Source organism: Oncorhynchus keta, unplaced genomic scaffold, assembly GCF_023373465.1.
Source record: "Oncorhynchus keta strain PuntledgeMale-10-30-2019 unplaced genomic scaffold, Oket_V2 Un_contig_25732_pilon_pilon, whole genome shotgun sequence".
Classification (NCBI taxonomy): Eukaryota; Metazoa; Chordata; class Actinopteri; order Salmoniformes; family Salmonidae; genus Oncorhynchus; species Oncorhynchus keta.
In genome coordinates, this window is record NW_026284595.1 from 101,881 (window position 1) to 127,681 (window position 25,801).

Consider the following 25,801-nt stretch of genomic DNA (forward strand, 5'->3'; position numbering starts at 1 on the left):
ATGTTAGTCAGAGAGAGAGACGACTCCCCTGGGAAACAGACAACATGTTAGTCAGGTAGAGAGAGAGACATGACTCCCTGGGAAACAGACAACATGTTAGTCAGGTAGAGAGACGACTCCCCTGGGAAACAGACAACATGTTAGTCAGGTAGAGAGACGACTCCCCTGGGAAACAGACCACATGTTAGTCAGGTAGAGAGAGACGACTCCCCTGGGAAACAGACCACATGTTAGTCAGGTAGAGAGAGACGACTCCCCTGGGAAACAGACAACATGTTAGTCAGGTAGAGAGAGACGACTCCCCTGGGAAACAGACAACATGTTAGTCAGAGAGAGAGACGACTCCCCTGGGAAACAGACAACATGTTAGTCAGGTAGAGAGAGAGACGACTCCCCTGGGAAACAGACAACATGTTAGTCAGGTAGAGAGAGACGACTCCCCTGGGAAACAGACAACATGTTAGTCAGAGAGAGAGAGACGACTCCCCTGGGAAACAGACAACATGTTAGTCAGGTAGAGAGACGACTCCCCTGGGAAACAGACAACATGTTAGTCAGGTAGAGAGAGACGACTCCCCTGGGAAACAGACAACATGTTAGTCAGGTAGAGAGACGACTCCCCTGGGAAACAGACAACATGTTAGTCAGAGAGAGAGACGACTCCCCTGGGAAACAGACAACATGTTAGTCAGAGAGAGAGACGACTCCCCTGGGAAACAGACAACATGTTAGTCAGGTAGAGAGAGACGACTCCCCTGGGAAACAGACAACATGTTAGTCAGAGAGAGAGACGACTCCCCTGGGAAACAGACAACATGTTAGTCAGGTAGAGAGAGACGACTCCCCTGGGAAACAGACAACATGTTAGTCAGGTAGAGAGAGACGACTCCCTGGGAAACAGACAACATGTTAGTCAGGTAGAGAGACGACTCCCCTGGGAAACAGACAACATGTTAGTCAGGTAGAGAGAGCGACTCCCCTGGGAAACAGACAACATGTTAGTCAGGTAGAGAGACGACTCCCCTGGGAAACAGACAACATGTTAGTCAGGAGAGAGACGACTCCCTGGGAAACAGACAACATGTTAGTCAGGTAGAGAGAGACGACTCCCCTGGGAAACAGACAACATGTTAGTCAGGTAGAGAGAGACGACTCCCCTGGGAAACAGACAACATGTTAGTCAGGTAGAGAGAGACGACTCCCCTGGGAAACAGACAACATGTTAGTCAGGTAGAGAGAGACGACTCCCCTGGGAAACAGACAACATGTTAGTCAGGTAGAGAGAGACGACTCCCCTGGGAAACAGACAACATGTTAGTCAGGTAGAGAGACGACTCCCCTGGGAAACAGACAACATGTTAGTCAGGTAGAGAGAGACGACTCCCCTGGGAAACAGACAACATGTTAGTCAGGTAGAGAGAGACGACTCCCCTGGGAAACAGACAACATGTTAGTCAGAGAGAGACGACTCCCTGGGAAACAGACAACATGTTAGTCAGGTAGAGAGAGAGACGACTCCCCTGGGAAACAGACAACATGTTAGTCAGGTAGAGAGAGACGACTCCCTGGGAAACAGACAACATGTTAGTCAGGTAGAGAGACGACTCCCTGGGAAACAGACAACATGTTAGTCAGAGAGAGAGACGACTCCCTGGGAAACAGACAACATGTTAGTCAGGTAGAGAGACGACTCCCCTGGGAAACAGACAACATGTTAGTCAGGTAGAGAGAGCGACTCCCTGGGAAACAGACAACATGTTAGTCAGGTAGAGAGACGACTCCCCTGGGAAACAGACAACATGTTAGTCAGGTAGAGAGAGACGACTCCCTGGGAAACAGACAACATGTTAGTCAGGTAGAGAGACGACTCCCTGGGAAACAGACAACATGTTAGTCAGGTAGAGAGAGACGACTCCCCTGGGAAACAGACAACATGTTAGTCAGGTAGAGAGAGACGACTCCCCTGGGAAACAGACAACATGTTAGTCAGGTAGAGAGACGACTCCCTGGGAAACAGACAACATGTTAGTCAGGTAGAGAGAGACGACTCCCTGGGAAACAGACAACATGTTAGTCAGGTAGAGAGAGACGACTCCCCTGGGAAACAGACAACATGTTAGTCAGGTAGAGAGAGACGACTCCCTGGGAAACAGACAACATGTTAGTCAGGTAGAGAGAGACGACTCCCTGGGAAACAGACAACATGTTAGTCAGGTAGAGAGACGACTCCCCTGGGAAACAGACAACATGTTAGTCAGGTAGAGAGACGACTCCCTGGGAAACAGACAACATGTTAGTCAGAGAGAGACGACTCCCCTGGGAAACAGACAACATGTTAGTCAGGTAGAGAGACGACTCCCTGGGAAACAGACAACATGTTAGTCAGGTAGAGAGACGACTCCCCTGGGAAACAGACAACATGTTAGTCAGAGAGAGAGACGACTCCCCTGGGAAACAGACAACATGTTAGTCAGGTAGAGAGAGACGACTCCCCTGGGAAACAGACAACATGTTAGTCAGGTAGAGAGAGACGACTCCCCTGGGAAACAGACAACATGTTAGTCAGGTAGAGAGACGACTCCCCTGGGAAACAGACAACATGTTAGTCAGGTAGAGAGAGACGACTCCCCTGGGAAACAGACAACATGTTAGTCAGGTAGAGAGAGACGACTCCCCTGGGAAACAGACAACATGTTAGTCAGGTAGAGAGAGACGACTCCCCTGGGAAACAGACAACATGTTAGTCAGAGAGAGAGACGACTCCCCTGGGAAACAGACAACATGTTAGTCAGAGAGAGAGACGACTCCCCTGGGAAACAGACAACATGTTAGTCAGGAGAGAGACGACTCCCTGGGAAACAGACAACATGTTAGTCAGGTAGAGAGACGACTCCCTGGGAAACAGACAACATGTTAGTCAGGTAGAGACGACTCCCTGGGAAACAGACAACATGTTAGTCAGGTAGAGAGAGACGACTCCCTGGGAAACAGACAACATGTTAGTCAGGTAGAGAGAGACGACTCCTGGGAAACAGACAACATGTTAGTCAGGTAGAGAGAGACGACTCCCCTGGGAAACAGACAACATGTTAGTCAGGAGAGAGACGACTCCCCTGGGAAACAGACAACATGTTAGTCAGGTAGAGAGAGACGACTCCCTGGGAAACAGACAACATGTTAGTCAGGTAGAGAGACGACTCCCCTGGGAAACAGACAACATGTTAGTCAGGTAGAGAGAGACGACTCCCCTGGGAAACAGACAACATGTTAGTCAGGTAGAGAGAGACGACTCCCTGGGAAACAGACAACATGTTAGTCAGGAGAGAGACGACTCCCCTGGGAAACAGACAACATGTTAGTCAGGTAGAGAGAGACGACTCCCTGGGAAACAGACAACATGTTAGTCAGGAGAGAGAGAGACGACTCCCTGGGAAACAGACAACATGTTAGTCAGGTAGAGAGACGACTCCCTGGGAAACAGACAACATGTTAGTCAGGTAGAGAGACGACTCCCTGGGAAACAGACAACATGTTAGTCAGGAGAGAGAGACGACTCCCCTGGGAAACAGACAACATGTTAGTCAGGAGAGAGAGACGACTCCCTGGGAAACAGACAACATGTTAGTCAGGTAGAGAGAGACGACTCCCTGGGAAACAGACAACATGTTAGTCAGGTAGAGAGAGACGACTCCCCTGGGAAACAGACAACATGTTAGTCAGGTAGAGAGAGACGACTCCCCTGGGAAACAGACAACATGTTAGTCAGAGAGAGAGACGACTCCCCTGGGAAACAGACAACATGTTAGTCAGGAGAGAGAGACGACTCCCTGGGAAACAGACAACATGTTAGTCAGGAGAGAGGAGACTCCCCTGGGAAACAGACAACATGTTAGTCAGTAGAGAGAGACGACTCCCTGGGAAACAGACAACATGTTAGTCAGGTAGAGAGAGACGACTCCCTGGGAAACAGACAACATGTTAGTCAGGTAGAGAGAGACGACTCCCTGGGAAACAGACAACATGTTAGTCAGGTAGAGAGACGACTCCCTGGGAAACAGACAACATGTTAGTCAGGTAGAGAGAGACGACTCCCCTGGGAAACAGACAACATGTTAGTCAGGTAGAGAGACGACTCCCTGGGAAACAGACAACATGTTAGTCAGGTAGAGAGAGACGACTCCCTGGGAAACAGACAACATGTTAGTCAGGTAGAGAGAGACGACTCCCCTGGGAAACAGACAACATGTTAGTCAGGAGAGAGACGACTCCCTGGGAAACAGACAACATGTTAGTCAGGAGAGAGACGACTCCCTGGGAAACAGACAACATGTTAGTCAGGAGAGAGAGACGACTCCCTGGGAAACAGACAACATGTTAGTCAGGTAGAGAGACTCCTCTGGGAAACAGACAACATGTTAGTCAGGTAGAGAGACGACTCCCCTGGGAAACAGACAACATGTTAGTCAGGTAGAGAGACGACTCCCTGGGAAACAGACAACATGTTAGTCAGGTAGAGAGAGACGACTCCCTGGGAAACAGACAACATGTTAGTCAGGTAGAGAGAGACGACTCCCTGGGAAACAGACAACATGTTAGTCAGGTAGAGACGACTCCCTGGGAAACAGACAACATGTTAGTCAGGTAGAGAGACGACTCCCTGGGAAACAGACAACATGTTAGTCAGGTAGAGAGACGACTCCCTGGGAAACAGACAACATGTTAGTCAGGAGAGAGAGACGACTCCCTGGGAAACAGACAACATGTTAGTCAGGAGAGAGACGACTCCCCTGGGAAACAGACAACATGTTAGTCAGGTAGAGAGAGACGACTCCCTGGGAAACAGACAACATGTTAGTCAGGTAGAGAGAGACGACTCCCCTGGGAAACAGACAACATGTTAGTCAGGTAGAGAGAGACGACTCCCTGGGAAACAGACAACATGTTAGTCAGAGAGAGACGACTCCCCTGGGAAACAGACAACATGTTAGTCAGGTAGAGAGAGACGACTCCCCTGGGAAACAGACAACATGTTAGTCAGGCAGAGAGAGACGACTCCCCTGGGAAACAGACAACATGTTAGTCAGGTAGAGAGACGACTCCCCTGGGAAACAGACAACATGTTAGTCAGGAGAGAGAGACGACTCCCTGGGAAACAGACAACATGTTAGTCAGAGAGAGAGACGACTCCCTGGGAAACAGACAACATGTTAGTCAGGTAGAGAGACGACTCCCTGGGAAACAGACAACATGTTAGTCAGGAGAGAGAGACGACTCCCCTGGGAAACAGACAACATGTTAGTCAGGTAGAGAGAGACGACTCCCTGGGAAACAGACAACATGTTAGTCAGGTAGAGAGAGACGACTCCCTGGGAAACAGACAACATGTTAGTCAGGTAGAGAGACGACTCCTGGGAAACAGACAACATGTTAGTCAGGTAGAGAGAGACGACTCCCTGGGAAACAGACAACATGTTAGTCAGGTGACTCCCCTGGGAAACAGACAACATGTTAGTCAGGTAGAGAGAGACGACTCCCTGGGAAACAGACAACATGTTAGTCAGGAGAGAGAGACGACTCCCTGGGAAACAGACAACATGTTAGTCAGAGAGAGAGACGACTCCCTGGGAAACAGACAACATGTTAGTCAGGAGAGAGACGACTCCCTGGGAAACAGACAACATGTTAGTCAGGTAGAGAGAGACGACTCCCCTGGGAAACAGACAACATGTTAGTCAGGTAGAGAGACGACTCCCCTGGGAAACAGACAACATGTTAGTCAGGTAGAGAGACGACTCCCCTGGGAAACAGACAACATGTTAGTCAGGAGAGAGAGACGACTCCCTGGGAAACAGACAACATGTTAGTCAGGTAGAGAGAGACGACTCCCTGGGAAACAGACAACATGTTAGTCAGGTAGAGAGAGACTCCCTGGGAAACAGACAACATGTTAGTCAGGTAGAGAGACGACCCTGGGAAACAGACAACATGTTAGTCAGTAGTAGAGAGACGACTCCCTGGGAAACAGACAACATGTTAGTCAGGTAGAGAGAGACGACTCCCCTGGGAAACAGACAACATGTTAGTCAGGAGAGAGAGACGACTCCCCTGGGAAACAGACAACATGTTAGTCAGGAGAGAGACGACTCCCCTGGGAAACAGACAACATGTTAGTCAGGTAGAGAGAGACGACTCCCTGGGAAACAGACAACATGTTAGTCAGGTAGAGAGAGACGACTCCCTGGGAAACAGACAACATGTTAGTCAGGTAGAGAGACGACTCCCTGGAAACAGACAACATGTTAGTCAGGTAGAAGACACTCCCCTGGGAAACAGACAACATGTTAGTCAGGTAGAGAGAGACGACTCCCCTGGGAAACAGACAACATGTTAGTCAGGTAGAGAGAGACGACTCCCCTGGGAAACAGACAACATGTTAGTCAGGTAGAGAGAGACGACTCCCTGGGAAACAGACAACATGTTAGTCAGGTAGAGAGAGACGACTCCCTGGGAAACAGACAACATGTTAGTCAGGTAGAGAGACGACTCCCCTGGGAAACAGACAACATGTTAGTCAGGAGAGAGACGACTCCCTGGGAAACAGACAACATGTTAGTCAGGAGAGAGAGACGACTCCCCTGGGAAACAGACAACATGTTAGTCAGGTAGAGAGAGACGACTCCCCTGGGAAACAGACAACATGTTAGTCAGGTAGAGAGACGACTCCCCTGGGAAACAGACAACATGTTAGTCAGGTAGAGAGAGACGACTCCCCTGGGGAAACAGACAACATGTTAGTCAGGTAGAGAGAGACGACTCCCTGGGAAACAGACAACATGTTAGTCAGGTAGAGAGAGACGACTCCCTGGGAAACAGACAACATGTTAGTCAGGTAGAGAGAGACGACTCCCTGGGAAACAGACAACATGTTAGTCAGGTAGAGAGAGACGACTCCCCTGGGAAACAGACAACATGTTAGTCAGGTAGAGAGAGACGACTCCCCTGGGAAACAGACAACATGTTAGTCAGGTAGAGAGAGACGACTCCCCTGGGAAACAGACAACATGTTAGTCAGGTAGAGAGAGACGACTCCCTGGGAAACAGACAACATGTTAGTCAGGTAGAGAGAGACGACTCCCCTGGGAAACAGACAACATGTTAGTCAGGTAGAGAGACGACTCCCTGGGAAACAGACAACATGTTAGTCAGAGAGAGAGACGACTCCCCTGGGAAACAGACAACATGTTAGTCAGAGTAGAGAGACGACTCCCTGGGAAACAGACAACATGTTAGTCAGGTAGAGAGACGACTCCCCTGGGAAACAGACAACATGTTAGTCAGGAGAGAGAGACGACTCCCTGGGAAACAGACAACATGTTAGTCAGGTAGAGAGAGACGACTCCCCTGGGAAACAGACAACATGTTAGTCAGGAGAGAGACGACTCCCTGGGAAACAGACAACATGTTAGTCAGGAGAGAGACGACTCCCCTGGGAAACAGACAACATGTTAGTCAGGTAGAGAGAGACGACTCCCTGGGAAACAGACAACATGTTAGTCAGGTAGAGAGAGACGACTCCCCTGGGAAACAGACAACATGTTAGTCAGGTAGAGAGAGACGACTCCCCTGGGAAACAGACAACATGTTAGTCAGGTAGAGAGAGACGACTCCCCTGGGAAACAGACAACATGTTAGTCAGGTAGAGAGAGACGACTCCCTGGGAAACAGACAACATGTTAGTCAGGTAGAGAGAGACGACTCCCTGGGAAACAGACAACATGTTAGTCAGGTAGAGACGACTCCCTGGGAAACAGACAACATGTTAGTCAGGTAGAGAGAGACGACTCCCTGGGAAACAGACAACATGTTAGTCAGGTAGAGAGAGACGACTCCCCTGGGAAACAGACAACATGTTAGTCAGGTGACTCCCCTGGGAAACAGACAACATGTTAGTCAGGTAGAGAGAGACGACTCCCCTGGGAAACAGACAACATGTTAGTCAGGAGAGAGAGACGACTCCCTGGGAAACAGACAACATGTTAGTCAGGTAGAGAGACGACTCCCTGGGAAACAGACAACATGTTAGTCAGGTAGAGAGACGACTCCCCTGGGAAACAGACAACATGTTAGTCAGGTAGAGAGACGACTCCCCTGGGAAACAGACAACATGTTAGTCAGGTAGAGAGAGACGACTCCCCTGGGAAACAGACAACATGTTAGTCAGGTAGAGAGAGACGACTCCCCTGGGAAACAGACAACATGTTAGTCAGGTAGAGAGAGAGACGACTCCCCTGGGAAACAGACAACATGTTAGTCAGGAGAGAGAGACGACTCCCCTGGGAAACAGACAACATGTTAGTCAGGTAGAGAGACGACTCCCTGGGAAACAGACAACATGTTAGTCAGGTAGAGAGACGACTCCCTGGGAAACAGACAACATGTTAGTCAGGTAGAGAGACGACCCCTGGGAAACAGACAACATGTTAGTCAGGTAGAGAGACGACTCCCCTGGGAAACAGACAACATGTTAGTCAGGTAGAGAGAGACGACTCCCTGGGAAACAGACAACATGTTAGTCAGGAGAGAGAGACGACTCCCTGGGAAACAGACAACATGTTAGTCAGGAGAGAGAGACGACTCCCCTGGGAAACAGACAACATGTTAGTCAGGTAGAGAGAGACGACTCCCTGGGAAACAGACAACATGTTAGTCAGGTAGAGAGAGACGACTCCCCTGGGAAACAGACAACATGTTAGTCAGGTAGAGAGACGACTCCCCTGGGAAACAGACAACATGTTAGTCAGGTAGAGAGAGACGACTCCCCTGGGAAACAGACAACATGTTAGTCAGGTAGAGAGAGACGACTCCCCTGGGAAACAGACAACATGTTAGTCAGGTAGAGAGACGACTCCCCTGGGAAACAGACAACATGTTAGTCAGGTAGAGAGACGACTCCCCTGGGAAACAGACAACATGTTAGTCAGGTAGAGAGAGACGACTCCCCTGGGAAACAGACAACATGTTAGTCAGGTAGAGAGACGACTCCCCTGGGAAACAGACAACATGTTAGTCAGGTAGAGAGAGACGACTCCCCTGGGAAACAGACAACATGTTAGTCAGGTAGAGAGACGACTCCCCTGGGAAACAGACAACATGTTAGTCAGGTAGAGACGACTCCCTGGGAAACAGACAACATGTTAGTCAGGTAGAGAGAGACGACTCCCTGGGAAACAGACAACATGTTAGTCAGGTAGAGAGAGACGACTCCCTGGGAAACAGACAACATGTTAGTCAGGTAGAGAGAGACGACTCCTGGGAAACAGACAACATGTTAGTCAGGTAGAGAGAGACGACTCCCTGGGAAACAGACAACATGTTAGTCAGGTAGAGAGAGACGACTCCCTGGGAAACAGACAACATGTTAGTCAGAGAGAGAGAGACGACTCCCCTGGGAAACAGACAACATGTTAGTCAGGTAGAGAGAGACGACTCCCTGGGAAACAGACAACATGTTAGTCAGGTAGAGAGAGAGACGACTCCCTGGGAAACAGACAACATGTTAGTCAGGTAGAGAGACGACTCCCCTGGGAAACAGACAACATGTTAGTCAGGTAGAGAGAGACGACTCCCTGGGAAACAGACAACATGTTAGTCAGGTAGAGAGAGACGACTCCCTGGGAAACAGACAACATGTTAGTCAGGTAGAGAGACGACTCCCTGGGAAACAGACAACATGTTAGTCAGGTAGAGAGAGAGACGACTCCCCTGGGAAACAGACAACATGTTAGTCAGGTAGAGAGAGAGACGACTCCCTGGGAAACAGACAACATGTTAGTCAGGTAGAGAGAGACGACTCCCCTGGGAAACAGACAACATGTTAGTCAGGTAGTCTGGGAAACAGACAACATGTTAGTCAGGTAGAGAGACGACTCCCTGGGAAACAGACAACATGTTAGTCAGGTAGAGAGAGACGACTCCCTGGGAAACAGACAACATGTTAGTCAGGTAGAGAGACGACTCCCTGGGAAACAGACAACATGTTAGTCAGGTAGAGAGACGACTCCCTGGGAAACAGACAACATGTTAGTCAGAGAGAGAGACGACTCCCCTGGGAAACAGACAACATGTTAGTCAGAGAGAGAGACGACTCCCCTGGGAAACAGACAACATGTTAGTCAGGTAGAGAGACGACTCCCCTGGGAAACAGACAACATGTTAGTCAGGTAGAGAGAGACGACTCCCCTGGGAAACAGACAACATGTTAGTCAGGTAGAGAGAGACGACTCCCCTGGGAAACAGACAACATGTTAGTCAGGTAGAGAGAGAGACGACTCCCCTGGGAAACAGACAACATGTTAGTCAGGAGAGAGAGACGACTCCCCTGGGAAACAGACAACATGTTAGTCAGGTAGAGAGACGACTCCCCTGGGAAACAGACAACATGTTAGTCAGGTAGAGAGACGACTCCCTGGGAAACAGACAACATGTTAGTCAGGAGAGAGACGACTCCCTGGGAAACAGACAACATGTTAGTCAGGTAGAGAGAGACGACTCCCCTGGGAAACAGACAACATGTTAGTCAGGTAGAGAGAGACGACTCCCTGGGAAACAGACAACATGTTAGTCAGGTAGAGAGAGACGACTCCCCTGGGAAACAGACAACATGTTAGTCAGGTAGAGAGAGACGACTCCCTGGGAAACAGACAACATGTTAGTCAGGTAGAGAGAGACGACTCCCCTGGGAAACAGACAACATGTTAGTCAGGTAGAGGAGACGACTCCCCTGGGAAACAGACAACATGTTAGTCAGGTAGAGAGAGACGACTCCCTGGGAAACAGACAACATGTTAGTCAGGTAGAGAGAGACGACTCCCTGGGAAACAGACAACATGTTAGTCAGGTAGAGAGAGACGACTCCCTGGGAAACAGACAACATGTTAGTCAGGTAGAGAGACGACTCCCCTGGGAAACAGACAACATGTTAGTCAGGAGAGAGAGACGACTCCCTGGGAAACAGACAACATGTTAGTCAGGTAGAGAGACGACTCCCTGGGAAACAGACAACATGTTAGTCAGGTAGAGAGAGACGACTCCCTGGGAAACAGACAACATGTTAGTCAGGAGAGAGACGACTCCCCTGGGAAACAGACAACATGTTAGTCAGGTAGAGAGACGACTCCCTGGGAAACAGACAAATGTTAGTCAGACGACTCCCCTGGGAAACAGACAACATGTTAGTCAGGTAGAGAGAGACGACTCCCTGGGAAACAGACAACATGTTAGTCAGGTAGAGAGACGACTCCCCTGGGAAACAGACAACATGTTAGTCAGGTAGAGAGAGACGACTCCCTGGGAAACAGACAACATGTTAGTCAGGTAGAGAGAGACGACTCCCCTGGGAAACAGACAACATGTTAGTCAGGTAGAGAGAGACGACTCCCTGGGAAACAGACAACATGTTAGTCAGGTAGAGAGACGACTCCCCTGGGAAACAGACAACATGTTAGTCAGGAGAGAGAGACGACTCCCTGGGAAACAGACAACATGTTAGTCAGGTAGAGAGACGACTCCCTGGGAAACAGACAACATGTTAGTCAGGTAGAGAGAGACGACTCCCCTGGGAAACAGACAACATGTTAGTCAGGTAGAGAGACGACTCCCTGGGAAACAGACAACATGTTAGTCAGGTAGAGAGAGACGACTCCCCTGGGAAACAGACAACATGTTAGTCAGGTAGAGAGACGACTCCCTGGGAAACAGACAACATGTTAGTCAGTAGAGAGACGACTCCCCTGGGAAACAGACAACATGTTAGTCAGGTAGAGAGACGACTCCCTGGGAAACAGACAACATGTTAGTCAGGTAGAGAGAGACGACTCCCTGGGAAACAGACAACATGTTAGTCAGGAGAGAGAGACGACTCCCCTGGGAAACAGACAACATGTTAGTCAGGAGAGAGAGACGACCCTGGGAAACAGACAACATGTTAGTCAGGAGAGAGAGAGACTCTGGGAAACAGACAACTCCCTGGGAAACAGACAACATGTTAGTCAGGAGAGAGAGACGACTCCCCTGGGAAACAGACAACATGTTAGTCAGGTAGAGAGAGACGACTCCCTGGGAAACAGACAACATGTTAGTCAGGTAGAGAGAGACGACCTGGGAAACAGACAACATGTTAGTCAGGTAGAGAGAGAGACGACTCCCCTGGGAAACAGACAACATGTTAGTCAGGTAGAGAGACGACTCCCTGGGAAACAGACAACATGTTAGTCAGAGAGAGAGACGACTCCCCTGGGAAACAGAAAAAATGTTAGTCAGGTAGAGAGAGACGACTCCCCTGGGAAACAGACAACATGTTAGTCAGGTAGAGAGAGACGACTCCCTGGGAAACAGACAACATGTTAGTCAGGTAGAGAGAGACGACTCCCCTGGGAAACAGACAACATGTTAGTCAGGTAGAGAGACGACTCCCCTGGGAAACAGACAACATGTTAGTCAGGTAGAGAGACGACTCCCTGGGAAACAGACAACATGTTAGTCAGGTAGAGAGAGACGACTCCCTGGGAAACAGACAACATGTTAGTCAGAGAGAGAGACGACTCCCTGGGAAACAGACAACATGTTAGTCAGGTAGAGAGAGACGACTCCCCTGGGAAACAGACAACATGTTAGTCAGGTAGAGAGAGACGACTCCCCTGGGAAACAGACAACATGTTAGTCCCCTAGAGAGACGACTCCCTGGGAAACAGACAACATGTTAGTCAGGAGAGAGACTCCCCTGGGAAACAGACAACATGTTAGTCAGGTAGAGAGACGACTCCCTGGGAAACAGACAACATGTTAGTCAGGTAGAGAGACGACTCCCTGGGAAACAGACAACATGTTAGTCAGGTAGAGAGACGACTCCCTGGGAAACAGACAACATGTTAGTCAGGTAGAGAGACGACTCCCCTGGGAAACAGACAACATGTTAGTCAGGTAGAGAGACGACTCTGGGAAACAGACTCCCCTGGGAAACAGACAACATGTTAGTCAGGTAGAGAGAGACGACTCCCTGGGAAACAGACAACATGTTAGTCAGGTAGAGAGAGACGACTCCCCTGGGAAACAGACAACATGTTAGTCAGGTAGAGAGACGACTCCCCTGGGAAACAGACAACATGTTGTTAGAGAGAGACTCCCTGGGAAACAGACAACATGTTAGAGAGAGAGACGACTCCCTGGGAAACAGACAACATGTTAGTCAGGTAGAGAGAGACGACTCCCCTGGGAAACAGACAACATGTTAGTCAGGTAGAGAGACGACTCCCTGGGAAACAGACAACATGTTAGTCAGGTAGAGAGACGACTCCCTGGGAAACAGACAACATGTTAGTCAGGTAGAGAGAGACGACTCCCTGGGAAACAGACAACATGTTAGTCAGGTAGAGAGAGACGACTCCCCTGGGAAACAGACAACATGTTAGTCAGGTAGAGAGACGACTCCCCTGGGAAACAGACAACATGTTAGTCAGGTAGAGAGAGACTCCCTGGGAAACAGACAACATGTTAGTCAGGTAGAGAGACGACTCCCTGGGAAACAGACAACATGTTAGACGACTCCCCTGGGAAACAGACAACATGTTAGTCAGAGAGAGAGACGACTCCCCTGGGAAACAGACAACATGTTAGTCAGAGAGAGAGACGACTCCCCTGGGAAACAGACAACATGTTAGTCAGAGAGAGACGACTCCCCTGGGAAACAGACAACATGTTAGTCAGGTAGAGAGAGACGACTCCCCTGGGAAACAGACAACATGTTAGTCAGGTAGAGAGACGACTCCCCTGGGAAACAGACAACATGTTAGTCAGGTAGAGAGAGACGACTCCCCTGGGAAACAGACAACATGTTAGTCAGGTAGAGAGACGACTCCCTGGGAAACAGACAACATGTTAGTCAGGTAGAGAGAGACGACTCCCCTGGGAAACAGACAACATGTTAGTCAGAGAGAGAGACGACTCCCTGGGAAACAGACAACATGTTAGTCAGGAGAGAGAGACGACTCCCCTGGGAAACAGACAACATGTTAGTCAGGTAGAGAGAGACGACTCCCCTGGGAAACAGACAACATGTTAGGAAGACACTCCCTGGGAAACAGACAACATGTTAGTCAGGTAGAGAGAGACGACTCCCTGGGAAACAGACAACATGTTAGTCAGGTAGAGAGAGACGACTCCCTGGGAAACAGACAACATGTTAGTCAGAGAGAGAGACGACTCCCTGGGAAACAGACAACATGTTAGTCAGGTAGAGAGAGACTCCCTGGGAAACAGACAACATGTTAGTCAGGTAGAGAGACGACTCCCCTGGGAAACAGACAACATGTTAGTCAGGTAGAGAGAGACGACTCCCTGGGAAACAGACAACATGTTAGTCAGGTAGAGAGAGACGACTCCCCTGGGAAACAGACAACATGTTAGTCAGGAGAGAGAGACGACTCCCTGGGAAACAGACAACATGTTAGTCACTCCCCTGGGAAACAGACAACATGTTAGTCAGAGAGAGAGACGACTCCCCTGGGAAACAGACAACATGTTAGTCAGGTAGAGAGAGACGACTCCCCTGGGAAACAGACAACATGTTAGTCAGGAGAGAGAGACGACTCCCCTGGGAAACAGACAACATGTTAGTCAGGTAGAGAGAGACGACTCCCTGGGAAACAGACAACATGTTAGTCAGGTAGAGAGACGACTCCCCTGGGAAACAGACAACATGTTAGTCAGGTAGAGAGAGACGACTCCCCTGGGAAACAGACAACATGTTAGACTCTGGGAAACAGACAACATGTTAGTAGAGAGACGACTCCCTGGGAAACAGACAACATGTTAGTCAGGTAGAGAGAGACGACTCCCTGGGAAACAGACAACATGTTAGTCAGGTAGAGAGAGACGACTCCCCTGGGAAACAGACAACATGTTAGTCAGGTAGAGAGACGACTCCCTGGGAAACAGACAACATGTTAGTCAGGTAGAGACGACTCCCTGGGAAACAGACAACATGTTAGTCAGGTAGAGAGAGACGACGACCCCTGGGAAACAGACAACATGTTAGTCAGGTAGAGAGACGACTCCCCTGGGAAACAGACAACATGTTAGTCAGGAGAGAGAGACGACTCCCTGGGAAACAGACAACATGTTAGTCAGGTAGAGAGACGACTCCCCTGGGAAACAGACAACATGTTAGTCAGGAGAGAGACGACTCCCCTGGGAAACAGACAACATGTTAGTCAGGAGAGAGACGACTCCCCTGGGAAACAGACAACATGTTAGTCAGGTAGAGAGACGACTCCCTGGGAAACAGACAACATGTTAGTCAGGTAGAGAGACGACTCCCTGGGAAACAGACAACATGTTAGTCAGGTAGAGAGAGACGACTCCCTGGGAAACAGACAACATGTTAGTCAGGTAGAGAGACGACTCCCCTGGGAAACAGACAACATGTTAGTCAGGTAGAGAGAGACGACTCCCTGGGAAACAGACAACATGTTAGTCAGGTAGAGAGAGACGACTCCCTGGGAAACAGACAACATGTTAGTCAGGTAGAGAGAGACGACTCCCCTGGGAAACAGACAACATGTTAGTCAGAGAGAGAGACGACTCCCCTGGGAAACAGACAACATGTTAGTCAGGTAGAGAGAGACGACTCCCCTGGGAAACAGACAACATGTTAGTCAGGTAGAGACGACTCCCCTGGGAAACAGACAACATGTTAGTCAGAGAGAGAGACGACTCCCTGGGAAACAGACAACATGTTAGTCAGGAGAGAGACGACTCCCTGGGAAACAGACAACATGTTAGTCAGGTAGAGAGAGACGACTCCCTGGGAAACAGACAACATGTTAGTCAGGTAGAGAGAGACGACTCCCCTGGGAAACAGACAACATGTTAGTCAGGTAGAGAGACGACTCCCCTGGGAAACAGACAACATGTTAGTCAGACTCCCCCTGGGAAACAGACAACATGTTAGTCAGAGAGAGAGACGACTCCCTGGGAAACAGACAACATGTTAGTCAGAGAGAGACGACTCCCTGGGAAACAGACAACATGTTAGTCAGGTAGAGAGAGACGACTCCCTGGGAAACAGACAACATGTTAGTCAGGAGAGAGAGACGACTCCCCTGGGAAACAGACAACATGTTAGTCAGGTAGAGAGAGACGACTCCCTGGGAAACAGACAACATGTTAGTCAGGTAGAGAGACGACTCCCCTGGGAAACAGACAACATGTTAGTCAGGTAGAGAGAGACGACTCCCCTGGGAAACAGACAACATGTTAGTCAGGTAGAGAGACGACTCCCTGGGAAACAGACAACATGTTAGTCAGGTAGAGAGACGACTCCCCTGGGAAACAGACAACATGTTAGTCAGGAGAGAGAGACGACTCCCCTGGGAAACAGACAACATGTTAGTCAGGAGAGAGAGACGACTCCCTGGGAAACAGACAACATGTTAGTCAGGAGAGAGACGACTCCCTGGGAAACAGACAACATGTTAGTCAGGTAGAGAGAGACGACTCCCCTGGGAAACAGACAACATGTTAGTCAGGTAGAGAGAGACGACTCCCTGGGAAACAGACAACATGTTAGTCAGGAGAGAGACGACTCCCTGGGAAACAGACAACATGTTAGTCAGGTAGAGAGAGACGACTCCCTGGGAAACAGACAACATGTTAGTCAGGTAGAGAGAGACGACTCCCTGGGAAACAGACAACATGTTAGTCAGGTAGAGAGAGACGACTCCCCTGGGAAACAGACAACATGTTAGTCAGGTAGAGAGAGACGACTCCCTGGGAAACAGACAACATGTTAGTCAGGTAGAGAGAGACGACTCCCCTGGGAAACAGACAACATGTTAGTCAGGTAGAGAGACGACTCCCTGGGAAACAGACAACATGTTAGTCAGGTAGAGAGAGACGACTCCCTGGGAAACAGACAACATGTTAGTCAGGTAGAGAGAGACGACTCCCCTGGGAAACAGACAACATGTTAGTCAGGTAGAGAGAGACGACTCCCCTGGGAAACAGACAACATGTTAGTCAGGTAGAGAGAGACGACTCCCCTGGGAAACAGACAACATGTTAGTCAGGTAGAGAGACGACTCCCCTGGGAAACAGACAACATGTTAGTCAGGTAGAGAGAGACGACTCCCCTGGGAAACAGACAACATGTTAGTCAGGTAGAGAGACGACTCCCCTGGGAAACAGACAACATGTTAGTCAGGTAGAGAGACGACTCCCCTGGGAAACAGACAACATGTTAGTCAGAGAGAGAGACGACTCCCCTGGGAAACAGACAACATGTTAGTCAGGTAGAGAGAGACGACTCCCCTGGGAAACAGACAACATGTTAGTCAGGTAGAGAGACGACTCCCCTGGGAAACAGACAACATGTTAGTCAGAGAGAGAGAGACGACTCCCCTGGGAAACAGACAACATGTTAGTCAGGTAGAGAGAGACGACTCCCTGGGAAACAGACAACATGTTAGTCAGGTAGAGAGACGACTCCCTGGGAAACAGACAACATGTTAGTCAGGTAGAGAGACGACTCCCTGGGAAACAGACAACATGTTAGTCAGGTAGAGAGAGACGACTCCCCTGGGAAACAGACAACATGTTAGTCAGGTAGAGAGAGACGACTCCCTGGGAAACAGACAACATGTTAGTCAGGTAGAGAGACGACTCCCCTGGGAAACAGACAACATGTTAGTCAGGTAGAGAGACGACTCCCCTGGGAAACAGACAACATGTTAGTCAGGTAGAGAGAGACGACTCCCTGGGAAACAGACAACATGTTAGTCAGGTAGAGAGACGACTCCCTGGGAAACAGACAACATGTTAGTCAGGTAGAGAGAGACGACTCCCTGGGAAACAGACAACATGTTAGTCAGGTAGAGAGAGACGACTCCCTGGGAAACAGACAACATGTTAGTCAGGTAGAGACGACTCCCCTGGGAAACAGACAACATGTTAGTCAGGTAGAGAGACGACTCCCCTGGGAAACAGACAACATGTTAGTCAGGTAGAGAGAGACGACTCCCCTGGGAAACAGACAACATGTTAGTCAGGTAGAGAGAGAGACGACTCCCCTGGGAAACAGACAACATGTTAGTCAGGTAGAGAGAGACGACTCCCCTGGGAAACAGACAACATGTTAGTCAGAGAGAGAGACGACTCCCCTGGGAAACAGACAACATGTTAGTCAGGTAGAGAGAGACGACTCCCCTGGGAAACAGACAACATGTTAGTCAGGTAGAGAGAGAGACGACTCCCCTGGGAAACAGACAACATGTTAGTCAGGTAGAGAGAGACGACTCCCCTGGGAAACAGACAACATGTTAGTCAGGAGAGAGAGACGACTCCCCTGGGAAACAGACAACATGTTAGTCAGGTAGAGAGAGACGACTCCCCTGGGAAACAGACAACATGTTAGTCAGGTAGAGAGACGACTCCCTGGGAAACAGACAACATGTTAGTCAGGTAGAGAGAGACGACTCCCCTGGGAAACAGACAACATGTTAGTCAGGTAGAGAGACGACTCCCTGGGAAACAGACAACATGTTAGTCAGGAGAGAGACGACTCCCCTGGGAAACAGACAACATGTTAGTCAGGTAGAGAGAGACGACTCCCCTGGGAAACAGACAACATGTTAGTCAGGTAGAGAGAGACGACTCCCTGGGAAACAGACAACATGTTAGTCAGGTAGAGAGAGACGACTCCCTGGGAAACAGACAACATGTTAGTCAGGTAGAGAGAGACGACTCCCTGGGAAACAGACAACATGTTAGTCAGGTAGAGAGAGACGACTCCCCTGGGAAACAGACAACATGTTAGTCAGGTAGAGAGAGACGACTCCCTGGGAAACAGACAACATGTTAGTCAGGTAGAGAGACGACTCCCCTGGGAAACAGACAACATGTTAGTCAGGTAGAGAGAGACGACTCCCTGGGAAACAGACAACATGTTAGTCAGGTAGAGAGACGACTCCCCTGGGAAACAGACAACATGTTAGTCAGGTAGAGAGAGCGACTCCCTGGGAAACAGACAACATGTTAGTCAGGTAGAGAGACGACTCCCCTGGGAAACAGACAACATGTTAGTCAGGTAGAGAGACGACTCCCCTGGGAAACAGACAACATGTTAGTCAGGTAGAGAGACGACTCCCTGGGAAACAGACAACATGTTAGTCAGGTAGAGAGAGACGACTCCCCTGGGAAACAGACAACATGTTAGTCAGGTAGAGAGACGACTCCCTGGGAAACAGACAACATGTTAGTCAGGAGAGAGAGACGACTCCCCTGGGAAACAGACAACATGTTAGTCAGGTAGAGAGACGACTCCCCTGGGAAACAGACAACATGTTAGTCAGAGAGAGAGACGACTCCCTGGGAAACAGACAACATGTTAGTCAGGAGAGAGAGACGACTCCCCTGGGAAACAGACAACATGTTAGTCAGGTAGAGAGACGACTCCCCTGGGAAACAGACAACATGTTAGTCAGGTAGAGAGACGACTCCCCTGGGAAACAGACAACATGTTAGTCAGGTAGAGAGAGACGACTCCCCTGGGAAACAGACAACATGTTAGTCAGGTAGAGAGAGACGACTCCCCTGGGAAACAGACAACATGTTAGTCAGGTAGAGAGAGACGACTCCCTGGGAAACAGACAACATGTTAGTCAGGTAGAGAGAGACGACTCCCAGGGAAACAGACAACATGTTAGTCAGGTAGAGAGACGACTCCCCTGGGAAACAGACAACATGTTAGTCAGGTAGAGAGACGACTCCCCTGGGAAACAGACAACATGTTAGTCAGGTAGAGAGACGACTCCCCTGGGAAACAGACAACATGTTAGTCAGGTAGAGAGAGACGACTCCCCTGGGAAACAGACAACATGTTAGTCAGGTAGAGAGAGACGACTCCCCTGGGAAACAGACAACATGTTAGTCAGGTAGAGAGAGACGACTCCCCTGGGAAACAGACAACATGTTAGTCAGGAGAGAGAGACGACTCCCTGGGAAACAGACAACATGTTAGTCAGGTAGAGAGAGACGACTCCCCTGGGAAACAGACAACATGTTAGTCAGGTAGAGAGAGACGACTCCCTGGGAAACAGACAACATGTTAGTCAGGAGAGAGAGACGACTCCCTGGGAAACAGACAACATGTTAGTCAGGTAGAGAGAGACGACTCCCCTGGGGAAACAGACAACATGTTAGTCAGGTAGAGAGACGACTCCCCTGGGAAACAGACAACATGTTAGTCAGGTAGAGAGAGACGACTCCCCTGGGAAACAGACAACATGTTAGTCAGGTAGAGAGACGACTCCCCTGGGAAACAGACAACATGTTAGTCAGGTAGAGAGACGACTCCCCTGGGAAACAGACAACATGTTAGTCAGGTAGAGAGAGACGACTCCCCTGGGAAACAGACAACATGTTAGTCAGGTAGAGAGACGACTCCCCTGGGAAACAGACAACATGTTAGTCAGGTAGAGAGAGACGACTCCCTGGGAAACAGACAACATGTTAGTCAGAGAGAGAGACGACTCCCCTGGGAAACAGACAACATGTTAGTCAGGTAGAGAGAGACGACTCCCTGGGAAACAGACAACATGTTAGTCAGGAGAGAGACGACTCCCTGGGAAACAGACAACATGTTAGTCAGGTAGAGAGAGACGACTCCCCTGGGAAACAGACAACATGTTAGTCAGGTAGAGAGAGAGACGACTCCCTGGGAAACAGACAACATGTTAGTCAGGTAGAGAGAGACGACTCCCTGGGAAACAGACAACATGTTAGTCAGGTAGAGAGACGACTCCCTGGGAAACAGACAACATGTTAGTCAGGTAGAGAGAGACGACTCCCCTGGGAAACAGACAACATGTTAGTCAGGTAGAGAGAGACGACTCCCCTGGGAAACAGACAACATGTTAGTCAGGTAGAGAGAGACGACTCCCCTGGGAAACAGACAACATGTTAGTCAGGTAGAGAGACGACTCCCCTGGGAAACAGACAACATGTTAGTCAGGTAGAGAGACGACTCCCCTGGGAAACAGACAACATGTTAGTCAGGTAGAGAGACGACTCCCCTGGGAAACAGACAACATGTTAGTCAGGTAGAGAGAGACGACTCCCCTGGGAAACAGACAACATGTTAGTCAGGTAGAGAGAGACGACTCCCTGGGAAACAGACAACATGTTAGTCAGGTAGAGAGAGACGACTCCCCTGGGAAACAGACAACATGTTAGTCAGGAGAGAGACGACTCCCCTGGGAAACAGACAACATGTTAGTCAGGAGAGAGACGACTCCCTGGGAAACAGACAACATGTTAGTCAGGTAGAGAGAGACGACTCCCTGGGAAACAGACAACATGTTAGTCAGAGAGAGAGACGACTCCCCTGGGGAAACAGACAACATGTTAGTCAGGAGAGAGACGACTCCCTGGGAAACAGACAACATGTTAGTCAGGTAGAGAGAGACGACTCCCCTGGGAAACAGACAACATGTTAGTCAGGTAGAGAGAGACGACTCCCCTGGGAAACAGACAACATGTTAGTCAGGAGAGAGAGACGACTCCCCTGGGAAACAGACAACATGTTAGTCAGGTAGAGAGAGACGACTCCCCTGGGAAACAGACAACATGTTAGTCAGGTAGAGAGAGACGACTCCCCTGGGAAACAGACAACATGTTAGTCAGGTAGAGAGAGACGACTCCCCTGGGAAACAGACAACATGTTAGTCAGGTAGAGAGACGACTCCCCTGGGAAACAGACAACATGTTAGTCAGGTAGAGAGAGACGACTCCCCTGGGAAACAGACAACATGTTAGTCAGGTAGAGAGACGACTCCCCTGGGAAACAGACAACATGTTAGTCAGGTAGAGAGACGACTCCCTGGGAAACAGACAACATGTTAGTCAGGTAGAGAGACGACTCCCTGGGAAACAGACAACATGTTAGTCAGGTAGAGAGAGACGACTCCCTGGGAAACAGACAACATGTTAGTCAGGTAGAGAGAGACGACTCCCCTGGGAAACAGACAACATGTTAGTCAGGTAGAGAGACGACTCCCCTGGGAAACAGACAACATGTTAGTCAGGTAGAGAGAGACGACTCCCTGGGAAACAGACAACATGTTAGTCAGGTAGAGAGAGACGACTCCCTGGGAAACAGACAACATGTTAGTCAGGTAGAGAGACGACTCCCTGGGAAACAGACAACATGTTAGTCAGGTAGAGAGAGACTCCCCTGGGAAACAGACAACATGTTAGTCAGGTAGAGAGACGACTCCCTGGGAAACAGACAACATGTTAGTCAGGTAGAGAGACGACTCCCCTGGGAAACAGACAACATGTTGTTAGAACAGACAACATGTTAGTAGAGAGACGACTCCCCTGGGAAACAGACAACATGTTAGTCAGGTAGAGAGAGACGACTCCCCTGGGAAACAGACAACATGTTAGTCAGGTAGAGAGAGACGACTCCCTGGGAAACAGACAACATGTTAGTCAGAGAGAGAGACGACTCCCTGGGAAACAGACAACATGTTAGTCAGGTAGAGAGACGACTCCCTGGGAAACAGACAACATGTTAGTCAGGTAGAGAGAGACGACTCCCTGGGAAACAGACAACATGTTAGTCAGGTAGAGAGAGAGACGACTCCCTGGGAAACAGACAACATGTTAGTCAGGTAGAGAGAGAGACGACTCCCTGGGAAACAGACAACATGTTAGTCAGGTAGAGAGAGACGACTCCCCTGGGAAACAGACAACATGTTAGTCAGGTAGAGAGAGAGACGACTCCCTGGGAAACAGACAACATGTTAGTCAGAGAGAGAGACGACTCCCCTGGGAAACAGACAACATGTTAGTCAGGTAGAGAGACGACTCCCCTGGGAAACAGACAACATGTTAGTCAGGTAGAGAGACGACTCCCCTGGGAAACAGACAACATGTTAGTCAGGTAGAGAGACGACTCCCCTGGGAAACAGACAACATGTTAGTCAGGTAGAGAGACGACTCCCCTGGGAAACAGACAACATGTTAGTCAGGTAGAGAGAGACGACTCCCCTGGGAAACAGACAACATGTTAGTCAGGTAGAGAGAGACGACTCCCTGGGAAACAGACAACATGTTAGTCAGGTAGAGAGAGAGACAGACTCCCCTGGGAAACAGACAACATGTTAGTCAGGTAGAGAGACGACTCCCTGGGAAACAGACAACATGTTAGTCAGGTAGAGAGAGACGACTCCCCTGGGAAACAGACAACATGTTAGTCAGGTAGAGAGACGACTCCCCTGGGAAACAGACAACATGTTAGTCAGGTAGAGAGACGACTCCCCTGGGAAACAGACAACATGTTAGTCAGGTAGAGAGACGACTCCCCTGGGAAACAGACAACATGTTAGTCAGAGAGAGAGACGACTCCCCTGGGAAACAGACAACATGTTAGTCAGGTAGAGAGACGACTCCCCTGGGAAACAGACAACATGTTAGTCAGGTAGAGAGACGACTCCCCTGGGAAACAGACAACATGTTAGTCAGGTAGAGAGAGACGACTCCCCTGGGAAACAGACAACATGTTAGTCAGAGAGAGAGACGACTCCCCTGGGAAACAGACAACATGTTAGTCAGGTAGAGAGAGACGACTCCCTGGGAAACAGACAACATGTTAGTCAGGTAGAGAGACGACTCCCTGGGAAACAGACAACATGTTAGTCAGGTAGAGAGAGACGACTCCCCTGGGAAACAGACAACATGTTAGTCAGGTAGAGAGACGACTCTCCTGGGAAACAGACAACATGTTAGTCAGGTAGAGAGAGACGACTCCCTGGGAAACAGACAACATGTTAGTCAGGTAGAGAGAGACGACTCCCCTGGGAAACAGACAACATGTTAGTCAGGTAGAGAGAGACGACTCCCCTGGGAAACAGACAACATGTTAGTCAGGTAGAGAGAGACGACTCCCCTGGGAAACAGACAACATGTTAGTCAGGTAGAGAGAGACGACTCCCCTGGGAAACAGACAACATGTTAGTCAGGTAGAGAGAGACGACTCCCCTGGGAAACAGACAACATGTTAGTCAGGTAGAGAGAGACGACTCCCCTGGGAAACAGACAACATGTTAGTCAGGTAGAGAGAGACGACTCCCTGGGAAACAGACAACATGTTAGTCAGGTAGAGAGAGACGACTCCCTGGGAAACAGACAACATGTTAGTCAGAGAGAGAGACGACTCCCTGGGAAACAGACAACATGTTAGTCAGGTAGAGAGAGACGACTCCCTGGGAAACAGACAACATGTTAGTCAGGTAGAGAGACGACTCCCTGGGAAACAGACAACATGTTAGTCAGGTAGAGAGACGACTCCCTGGGAAACAGACAACATGTTAGTCAGAGAGAGAGACGACTCCCTGGGAAACAGACAACATGTTAGTCAGGTAGAGAGACGACTCCCTGGGAAACAGACAACATGTTAGTCAGGAGAGAGAGACGACTCCCTGGGAAACAGACAACATGTTAGTCAGGTAGAGAGAGACGACTCCCCTGGGAAACAGACAACATGTTAGTCAGGTAGAGACGACTCCCTGGGAAACAGACAACATGTTAGTCAGGTAGAGAGAGACGACTCCCTGGGGAAACAGACAACATGTTAGTCAGGTAGAGAGACGACTCCCCTGGGAAACAGACAACATGTTAGTCAGGAGAGAGACGACTCCCCTGGGAAACAGACAACATGTTAGTCAGAGAGAGAGACGACTCCCCTGGGAAACAGACAACATGTTAGTCAGGTAGAGAGAGACGACTCCCCTGGGAAACAGACAACATGTTAGTCAGGTAGAGAGACGACTCCCTGGGAAACAGACAACATGTTAGTCAGGAGAGAGACGACTCCCCTGGGAAACAGACAACATGTTAGTCAGGTAGAGAGAGACGACTCCCCTGGGAAACAGACAACATGTTAGTCAGGAGAGAGAGACGACTCCCTGGGAAACAGACAACATGTTAGTCAGGTAGAGAGAGACGACTCCCCTGGGAAACAGACAACATGTTAGTCAGAGAGAGAGACATGTTACTCCCTGGGAAACAGACAACATGTTAGTCAGGTAGAGAGAGACGACTCCCTGGGAAACAGACAACATGTTAGTCAGGTAGAGAGAGAGACGACTCCCCTGGGAAACAGACAACATGTTAGTCAGGTAGAGAGACGACTCCCTGGGAAACAGACAACATGTTAGTCAGGTAGAGAGACGACTCCCTGGGAAACAGACAACATGTTAGTCAGGTAGAGAGACGACTCCCCTGGGAAACAGACAACATGTTAGTCAGAGAGAGACGACTCCCTGGGAAACAGACAACATGTTAGTCAGGTAGAGAGAGACGACTCCCCTGGGAAACAGACAACATGTTAGTCAGAGAGAGAGACGACTCCCTGGGAAACAGACAACATGTTAGTCAGGTAGAGAGACGACTCCCCTGGGAAACAGACAACATGTTAGTCAGGAGAGAGACGACTCCCTGGGAAACAGACAACATGTTAGTCAGGAGAGAGAGACGACTCCCTGGGAAACAGACAACATGTTAGTCAGGTAGAGAGAGACGACTCCCTGGGAAACAGACAACATGTTAGTCAGGTAGAGAGAGACGACTCCCTGGGAAACAGACAACATGTTAGTCAGGTAGAGAGAGACGACTCCCCTGGGAAACAGACAACATGTTAGTCAGGTAGAGAGAGACGACTCCCTGGGAAACAGACAACATGTTA

The 25,801-nt window shown here is 49.5% G+C and overlaps 1 long non-coding RNA gene across 4 annotated transcripts; it reads left to right on the forward strand.

The window, feature by feature from the left end:
- Positions 1 to 81: 81 nt before the first annotated feature.
- Positions 82 to 24,884, forward strand: LOC127922447 (uncharacterized). 4 transcript variants are annotated; one of them, XR_008111390.1, is made up of 6 exons: positions 82 to 422; positions 469 to 872; positions 9,427 to 9,472; positions 17,258 to 17,481; positions 23,317 to 23,670; positions 24,828 to 24,858. It is a non-coding gene; the product is annotated as an uncharacterized LOC127922447 (long non-coding RNA). The 4 variants fall into 4 exon arrangements; XR_008111389.1 differs by having other exon boundaries at positions 82 to 872; positions 24,828 to 24,884; XR_008111392.1 differs by lacking the exons at positions 23,317 to 23,670; positions 24,828 to 24,858 and adding an exon at positions 20,302 to 20,542 and having other exon boundaries at positions 82 to 872.
- Positions 24,885 to 25,801: the final 917 nt, after the last annotated feature.